This window comes from Dermacentor variabilis, unplaced genomic scaffold (assembly GCF_050947875.1).
Source record: "Dermacentor variabilis isolate Ectoservices unplaced genomic scaffold, ASM5094787v1 scaffold_12, whole genome shotgun sequence".
Classification (NCBI taxonomy): domain Eukaryota; kingdom Metazoa; phylum Arthropoda; class Arachnida; order Ixodida; family Ixodidae; genus Dermacentor; species Dermacentor variabilis.
Genome location: NW_027460280.1, coordinates 23,949,528 through 23,958,609, shown reverse-complemented (window position 1 = coordinate 23,958,609; position 9,082 = coordinate 23,949,528).

Genomic DNA, 9,082 nt, shown 5'->3' with positions numbered 1-9,082 from the left:
TGAACGAATTGGCAGCCTACGTCCCGTGTGCTGAACTTAGTTGGCGCGTGTAGCGTTGACAGTTGCCTTGAGGCAGTTAAATTTTTCACTGTAATTCAGTGGCTGTATGTGTTCTTTGCTGCCTCACCTAAGCGATGGAGGTATCTTTTGGACGGCATGGGCGGAACTGGCCAGCAGCTTGTTTCGAAAAGTCCCTCTGAGACCAGGTGGTCCAGACACGCTGAATCATGTAAGGCCATTCTGAAAAATTTCAATGCAGTCTTGTGTTGCCTTGGAGCTATATCAAAGAACGAGGAAGAAAACGGTGACACTAGGAACAAAGCGCACTCTCTCTTTAAGAAGACGACAAAACTAGAGACTACATTCATGGCGATTTTCTGGAGTGAAATCTTGGAGCTCTTTGACGAAACGAGCGTAGCACTTCAGAAACCAGGCCTAGACATTTCAACTGCTGTAGACCTGCTGAGCTCTCTAGAAGGCTTTGTTAATTCTTTGCGACCTCTCTTTGATACCTTCGAAGAGAGAGCACGCACGCTAAGTACCAATCAATGTTATCAGCATGAGGGCAAACGCATCGTTTTGAGTAAGCACCCGGATTGAAAAAGCGATAGTGCGCTACAAGGTAGAAAAAAGTTTATCGTAGAGACTAACGCGCCGTGCACGCCGACGGGCGCGCCACTGGTGGCAGCCTTGCGTAGAACACGCGGGAGAGGAGCCTGGCGCGCTCCGTTGTTTGTGGTGTCGTTGATTGTGCTTCTCTGTCTTATTCACGTTTTCAGAGCAAGATAGGCAACCCCATTCGCACGTGTGGTGTGGCCAAAGCTTCAGGGAATGTCGAAGAAGAATTGTTGCAGGGTGGGGGGCTGAAAAGCGGTGAAAACGTGCCGGCGATACGGTTCTAATCATTCCCGGCAAAGCCTCATCAGCGGGAGCAACGGTAGCAAAAATGGATCGTCGCTTCGAAGAGAAATATCTTGTTCTCATCCTTTCCTTTGTCTCGTCGGTGTTTTTTTCCACTCGATCATAGTTAGACGCGTGAGCAACGAAGTTCGTCTGCAGTGCAGCATGAGGTTTAAAGGCATTTCGCTAAAGTTCGGAATGCTGTTTGCCGCTTATATTGTTTTCCGCTTCTTTACCGCGTTGCACTAGCTAAGCAGCACGACTGCACGAGCGCATTGCGTTTATGTTAAAGCTACTGAAGTTTGCAAGAAATGAAATTGTTGGTTTCATGTGGCGCGGTAAATCCTCGCACCAGCTGTCGCGCACTTCATGTTTTTACATCTGTTTTATGTGTGGCTTTGCACATGTTTAACTGTTGCTAGTTGCTCCATGCATAACTCTTGTCGATTCTTTTGAGCTGCGAAGTTTTCACCCTGCCTTGTTTGTAAAGGGTATAAATCACGCTGTGTCTTATGGGAATGATACCAAGGAAGTGCTTCTTTAACAGCTTTATTCTTTTCGCCCGAGGGCATCTTAGATATTGTTTGCGTTTTTGGAAATGTGTTTAGAAAATAGGTAGTTCAGGGCGAGAATTGCTAATAGCTGCTCCATATGGTATCTTTGTTCCATTTCTCGCTGAAAAGTTCGCGTCCCGTTTGGGAAGTCATCACACCTCGATGCTGCCTGAGCAAACTTAACACGCCGAGTGATTTGTTTCACAACGTAGTCCCTTCTTGCATGTGAGTTTTGTACTCAACTGAATTCTTTCTTATACTTACGCTGCAGACGACTAAACCAGGCCTTGCCGCCAGCGCTCATCTACTTTGACTGGCGCTGCTCTGCCTTTAAATATATCATGTGGCACCTCTCTCTAGTAATATAAAAAAGTACTGAAAAGTGAGTCAGTCTTTAGCTTTGAACGTTTCCAAGCAGCTGCCTTGGGGAAATTAAAATTGCACAAACTGCAGCGGGAACGGTAGTTCATCGGCGTATGCAGCAGAATTGCATCGGCGGTAGAGCACGCACACGCGCTTTTATTAACCCGTGTGTTTGGTGACTTCGTTGGCTAGTGTACGCGTTTCCATCAATAAATTGGCAATTACTCTTCTTGAGGCGACTTCGACTGCACTTATTCGGCGATGTCACATGTATTCATCGGCAGAAAAATCACAACGGTGTATGCAGAGATTGCACCGTGCGGATTTGTTTGATATAAGTCTGCACTAACGACGGGTGCTTATTATTCAGGTACAGAAGCAGCATTGCGGCAAGGGTAGAATAAAAAAAACATCGAGAGATCGCATCACTCAACAAAATTTATCGGCTAGTGAACATGAGCTCCACGTCATGCAAATGGGGTTCATGGCGTTTGTCTGCGGGACACACCTTCCACGTATGTGGACCATGTTGTCCCAAACACCGGTAACATCGTGTTCATACCCGCTCGTACAGAGGTCAGCATCTTCCCTACAGCTGTCACCGCAGAAGAAACAGCCTAGCACCCGAACAAAGGAGAAATCGCAGCCGCGAACTTCAGCCATCCTTGCTGCAAAGGGTTGTCGTCTGCTACTGCTCCCGCGTGTACTGTTGGAAGCGTACGCTAGGTGGCTTTCAGTGGCGCCTCTATAGGCGGTGCACGAGGCGTTACGATGTTGTACTTGACAGTCTAGGCTCTGCTTTGCGAGTGCGAAAGGCTGCCTACACTGAACTCTGCGAAAGGTTCGGATTCTTAAAATTGCTGACATAAGTTGGGAGCGAGGCCTCTCTGGCACAGCAGGCTGAGAATTAGGTGAAAACCTACAAAAATGATTTGGAGCCAGCATTTTCCGCTGAAATCGATCGTTCAGTTTGCGAACTTTCTGCACGACTCTGTGAGCCAGGACACGAGTCCCCTGGGAATAATGAAGTTGCTGCACGAAAGAAAGCTTATTGATGAGTTTCCGAACCTTTCTATTGCTGTGCGACCAAACGATCGTTTTCCAAGTTGTCGCTGATAAAAAATCGCCTTCGTTCGAGCCTCCTTGACGACAAGGTGAACTCGCTTGCTATCGTGTCCATTGAAAGTGACCTCCTCCGCTATCTATCCTTCGAACAGACTATATCTGATTTCACCAAAGCGAAGGCGCGAAAGATGCCATTTTAAAAGAGCATTGTTTGCGCTATACATGAATAGTTCCAATAAGTTCGTTGTGTCGCCTCCCAGCCTCCACGTTGCCAATGAAACGCTGAGCAGTGTAATTCAAGATATGCAAATCTTCGTTGTTCGTCTCTCGTTTGTTGTTCTTGTGATATTTAGCGTGCTTATAAAGTACTGTATTTTTGTTGTTTTTGATAGTGCCACGTTTATTTGGTGTCGTCCTTGCTTATCTTACCTTTAACGAAAATATTTTCAAATAATGTTTTGCAATTACAGTTGGTAATTTTCATCTGTATTCTAGTGCATTTTTAGGGCGTTTGCGTTGCCTTAATTATTGTATATATCTATTGCATATTTATAGAGTAACGTGAATAACGATTACTGCAGTCTGATGCTTGAATTTTAATAATGTTTTGGATACAACCATGCGTCTCCTCACAGGATTAAACTTAGTGATGCAAACAGAGCCTAGCTTCAGAAGGATCGACATCTGAGCTGTGTTGTCTTTTCTACATTCTTGTTCGTCTTGGGTGCACCAAACTTTTCCTTAAAGCCTAGCTTTTGCTGAAAACAGAATGCAGATTAATCACAAAGTGAACATATGTGTTCGTCTTTACAACAGCACGCGTTTCAAGCAAGTTTTGTTGTTTTCCTTATAATAATAATAATAATCCTAATGATCGCACTCCGTTCTTCTTAATTTGGTGGAATTAAAATGAAACATGGCATATTCCCAGTAGCGTAGCAGACGACAGGGGGGGGGGGCAGTATAGGGAAAGGGGGCCTGCATTAGCCCAGAGCCCCCATTTTTCTTAATCCGGCCCTGCACTTAAGACTGCGTACGTCCGCGAATGCGGAAACACTATATCGTTTGTAGACCTCGGAATGTCCATCAACGCGCACATTTTATACACTCATGACGTGGCGCCACCTTCTCCGCATCGTCACGCGCGCCGCCCAATGACGCACGCACTAGTCAGCGAGATGGCTGCGACGTGACCTGTGCAATCAGGCACCGTCACTAGAGACACCTTTAGTAAGCGAAAACCTTGGAGCAACCGTGGCTTCAGGGGAGCGTGCACCCCTCACACCCCGGAGGCCCTGGTTCGATTCCCACCCAAACCGTAATGTACCAAATTTTGCTTACCAAGCCACTGATTTACTTTGTTTACAGGAGCCTCCCTGAGAAATGTGACGTCATTCCGAGCGTTTTTGGCGTGTTTGGGGCGTCGGCTATTTTTTGTCACGGTGCAGTTTCGCCAAGGTCACCGCCAACATAGACACCTAAGGTTCTCGCCTTAAAACCTACCAGACGACGAGGTGAAGGATTTGCACGACTTGAAGAAGTACAAAAACATCGTTGCTCTTGCAGCCGACAAAGGCAACACTGTCGTCATGGAACGAGCTGACGCGAGAAGAAAGCACAGGACCTTATTGACGGAGAAGCATACACGAAGATCAAGATCCAACGTCGAAAGCACAAACCCATATGAACAAAATTCTCTCTGAAATTTTCAAGCAACACCCAGAATTCAGAACCCTTCACTTGAGGTTGATATGCAGAAACGGCTCCGCCCTAAGCTTTTAGTGCCTCCCAAAGATTTTTAAAACAGGAATTCCTCTGCGGCCCATAGCAGATTTTAATGTTGAATTCCAATGGCGGAGTCGGAGCAAGTTTTTCTGCTCGTTTCGGAGCAAGTTTGTTCCACTGACAGAGCGAGGGCGGCAGTAAGGTGTTCCAGTGAGAGAGTCGGAGTGGATTCAGAGCGGGAGTCACTCCGTGGAGCATAAAAAGATGCTCCGCCAAAATCGGCGGAGTGGACCGGAACTCTGCGTGACGTATTTCCTTTACCACGTTTGTCTGCTGGGAGGCGCCACCGGCCACGACTCGCGAGGAAGCAAAAGCTGCTGCACGCTTGGCGAGATATCCATTCCGCACTTCTAAAAAAACAACAGGTGAACGACGCTGAAGAGACAATTGTGACCGGTGAGGCGGTGCTGGCAGCAAACAGCGGCAGGAAATGACAACACCCAAGGCATCCTGGGTAACTCGGCGATAGAAGTTCCGCTTCCGCCTTGCTCCGGCGGCGCCATTGATTTCGGCGCAGGGTTATGTCCCACTCGCGGATTTGGAGGCGTTGCTCTACGCCAGAGTCGACTGCTCGATCGCGGAGTCTGTCGGCTGCTCCGACTCCGCCATTGAAATTCAACATAAGTGTTCCCTCTACTAGTGCTGTCAACCTATCTTCCCAAGATACTCTCACCGGAAAAACAGAAACGTACATTTGCCACTCAGGACACCTCGTGGAAATGGCATGCAATTTGAGTCCTTGGCGGGAGGGGGGGTGGGGGGGGGGGTGAAGGCTATTCCGTAAGTGTCGACCTAATGAACATGTCCACTTCGTCTGCTGTTGAAGTTCTGATTGGCTGGGCTGGAGTAAAGCGGCGGTGGCGCGTGGATGCAGGGGTTTTAGGCTGGAGTACGCATCTGAAGGAGACAGGCGCCCCCAGCCAATCAGCACATCCGAAGCGACAGCTAAACATTCTGCCGCTTCGTTCAAAAATATACATCTGTGATACCTACACTAATCGTAAACTCCACTAATGACTTGAAACAAGTGAGTGTAAAGTTCTTAATATATACGACTCGCAGGGAGCAGTATGAAGTACACAACGACAAAGAGTCTGTTATTATTACCGCGGTTGTCATGGAAGGCTGTAGCTTACGTACGCAATACTAGAACAGCTAGGAATTCCGCCAGGAATATCGGAATGAAGTCTGGGAGCTGAACACAAAAAGTTCAACCCAATGACGATGAAAAAATGACAACTCCGGCCTTTTTCTCACACTGCGAGGCATCTGTTGTTATAATTACGTTTGTGTGGAGCTGATTCAAGTAATCCTGTAATAAGCTGTTAAGAATATGCCAGGAAAGCTGCTTTGCATTTTTGGGGTATATGTCATCGTAAACAATAACCAATGAAGTTGAGATACTGCTTACCGCGATTGCATCATTTATATTTACATTTAACGGACTCAGTAACGATTGTGTTATAATCACCTGTGGCGTGTGAAATCTAGGCAATGAGATTCCAAAAAATAATAATAATAATAATAATATATGGGGTTTTACGTGCCAAAACCACTTTCTGATTATGAGGCACGCCGTAGTGGAGGACTCCGGAAATTTTGACCACCTGGGGTTCTTTAACGTGCACCTAAATCTAAGCACACGGGTGTTTTCGCATTTCGCCCCCATCGAAATGCGGCCGCCGTGACCGGGATTCGATCCCGCGACCTCGTGCTCAGCAGCCCAACACCATAGCCACTGAGCAACCACGGCGGGTAGATTCCAAAAAAAAAAAAAAAAAAAAAAAAAAAAAGAGAGCACGTTGACTGATAACGATCCACTGGGATCTTCTTAGTGGAGTTTCATAGAACCTCATGAATGTTTGAACGGTGAGTCATTTAGACCTCATTTCTATGGAAAGAAGTCGTGATTCCTTGTAGAGTACAGCGTTCGCTACAAACTTTGGTAGCCCCAGGCATAAGTGAAGCGCTTCTCATTAGCAGAATTAGTGTACGCAGCTTATACGCAAGGGAGCCGGAGAATAACACAAAGCCAAACTCTAGTACTCGTACTCCAGTATAGGTCGGATATACATGCGGTAAATCATTATCAGTGTGTGTAGCGCATTTTCGTCGTCGTCGCTGCCGTGATATTCAGTATAAATAGGTTCCTCGATATCTATATATATATATATATTTAAATTCGGTGGAGTAAAAATCGGCTGCTATTTCTAAAGAGGGAAACCGGAGAAAATCTGGGGGTTTTGTTGTCTGGCACGAAAACCAGGGAGAAATCGGGATTTTCGTTGCCCGGCAGTTCAAAGTTCGTGATTTTTCTGGTTAAGTTTTCAAAGCTATTAACACAAGCAATTGCCTTCTTCGGAAATAAACATTCTACTTAAACAAGCGAAATCACTTTCACGGACATGTAATTGCGATGAGAACTACTCGCAAATTATGCGACGAATTGGTCTCTAAAAATCCTCGTTGCAAGGCAATATTGTTACATTTTAAAGAAACCACATTTACAAAACAAATCGATGCGGATTCTCCTCCAACAACGGCTGCGTATGGCGTAGTTTCGCGCGGCCGCGCAGGCTCTATCTTGACAGCGATCTGCAATGTGTTCAGAGTCTAGGCGCACCAAGGGCTGAGAGCTTCGTGAGCGCCGTGTTCTAGCCGCTTAGTTCGAGTTGAAGCCAGGAGGAGCACGAAGGTCAATTCGCTCGCTGCTGCTGCCGCTCTTCTTCACGCTAGCGTTTTGACAGCGAGTGTCGGCGGCCATCGAGTGAGATGTGTTCATGTTTTCCTGCGCGCGCGCAATATCGTGCTTGTTAATTTAGTTAGTAAGTGAATGTTTGCAAGTTTACACGGCCGATAAAGCTACTACCCTTATAGTAGTCTAATTTGTTCTCGCAATCAATGCTTCGCCTTTCAGACGAAACTACAACAGTCTTTATTACCCATTCAAAAGGGGCGACCTTCGGGGAGAATTCGTGTTTACCCCATTCTCAGAAATTTTGTTCGGGGTGCAACAATGCAACTATTGGAAGCATGCGCTCCGCATGCTGTGGGTTTGAAGGAAAGCATGCGAGGGTGAGCCGCGAAGGATGGAAGCTTTATCTTTATGCGTGCAGTCTTCCCACGCGCCCAATGTTGAAGGTCACGTGAGCAAACGCAGCCGGGCGGACGCTGGTTATACTCGCACCATACCTTTTAGGTAATCTGCGGCGGGTGGAAAGAGTAATTGATGGAGCGCCGAGATGGCTAATGGCTTCATGCGCTTTGTTCACGCGCACCTAGTGTTGAAGGTCGCGTAACTTCAAGTTTCCGAGACACGGTGAAGCGAGGCAGCACAAAGCGCTTGCTCCTCGCTACCGGTCCTCGTCATCACGCCAAGGCTGACAGCCTGTTCGTGGTCATTGAATGAGTTCTGTTCACGTGTGCCGTGTGCACGTGACACCACGCTTGTTAAATTTATTAGTGAGCTCATTTTACTGCAATTTATATACGGCAACTAAAGTTACGAATATTACTTCGTGCAGTACGTTATATCTAATACTTTCAATGCCTCGCTTTTCTTAAATTTTCATTCACTTTCTCGGTTCATTGAAATAAATTTGATTCTTCTGCGAGGTACTTCCAGCTGTGCACTTGATGATAGCTCTGTATTCTCATAACATATTTTATTTATTGCGACATCACTTATGTATACACTCCAGGCGGATCGTGTCCATGTGTAGATACAAAACTATTATCATCAGGATTGGCTTCAGCGTCGCCTTCTTCCACAGCTGGCTTGTTGGCGCCCCTCGGCCTTCGCGCTTCGGCAGAGGCCAGAGCGGCGCTCGCAGACGGTCGTGATCGGTGGATAACGTTTCCAGTGTGCCAGGCAGCCGCTGGCGAAGTCAGATACGTCAGGCCGGCGACGCCAGGATAGTCGTTGGACGTGGTCCGCAGCGGTGCGGCAATGAGCTGTTGCCGCAGCGCATAGTGCACACATGTGGGGTGGGCGAGCGCTTTTAAATGCGTAAGCATTTCTCTGCTTGCCCAACGAGCAAAACCGTCCTGTCCGTCCCTCCATCCGTGCGTCACCTAAACTCAAGATGGGGCCCGCAGAGCGAATTCACCTTCGTACTACCTCTCGCTTCAATGCGAACTAAGCGGCGAGAACACAACGCTCACGAAGCTTCGTCGCTCGATCTCTGTCCCCTTCGCAGATGGCTGGCAAGATGGCACACGCGCGGCCGTGCCATACTTGGCCATACGCAGCCGCCGCCAGGGTAGAACCCTCCACCACCCGGAGCATTGCACGCAAAGAAGACGGCGCGCTATGCCCCCGCATTCCTCCCTTGCGCGACCGCGCCATACGCAGCCGCCGCTGGAGTACGGTTCATCACGGTTGATAATGGTTAGACGCGAATGGGTAAGGATCT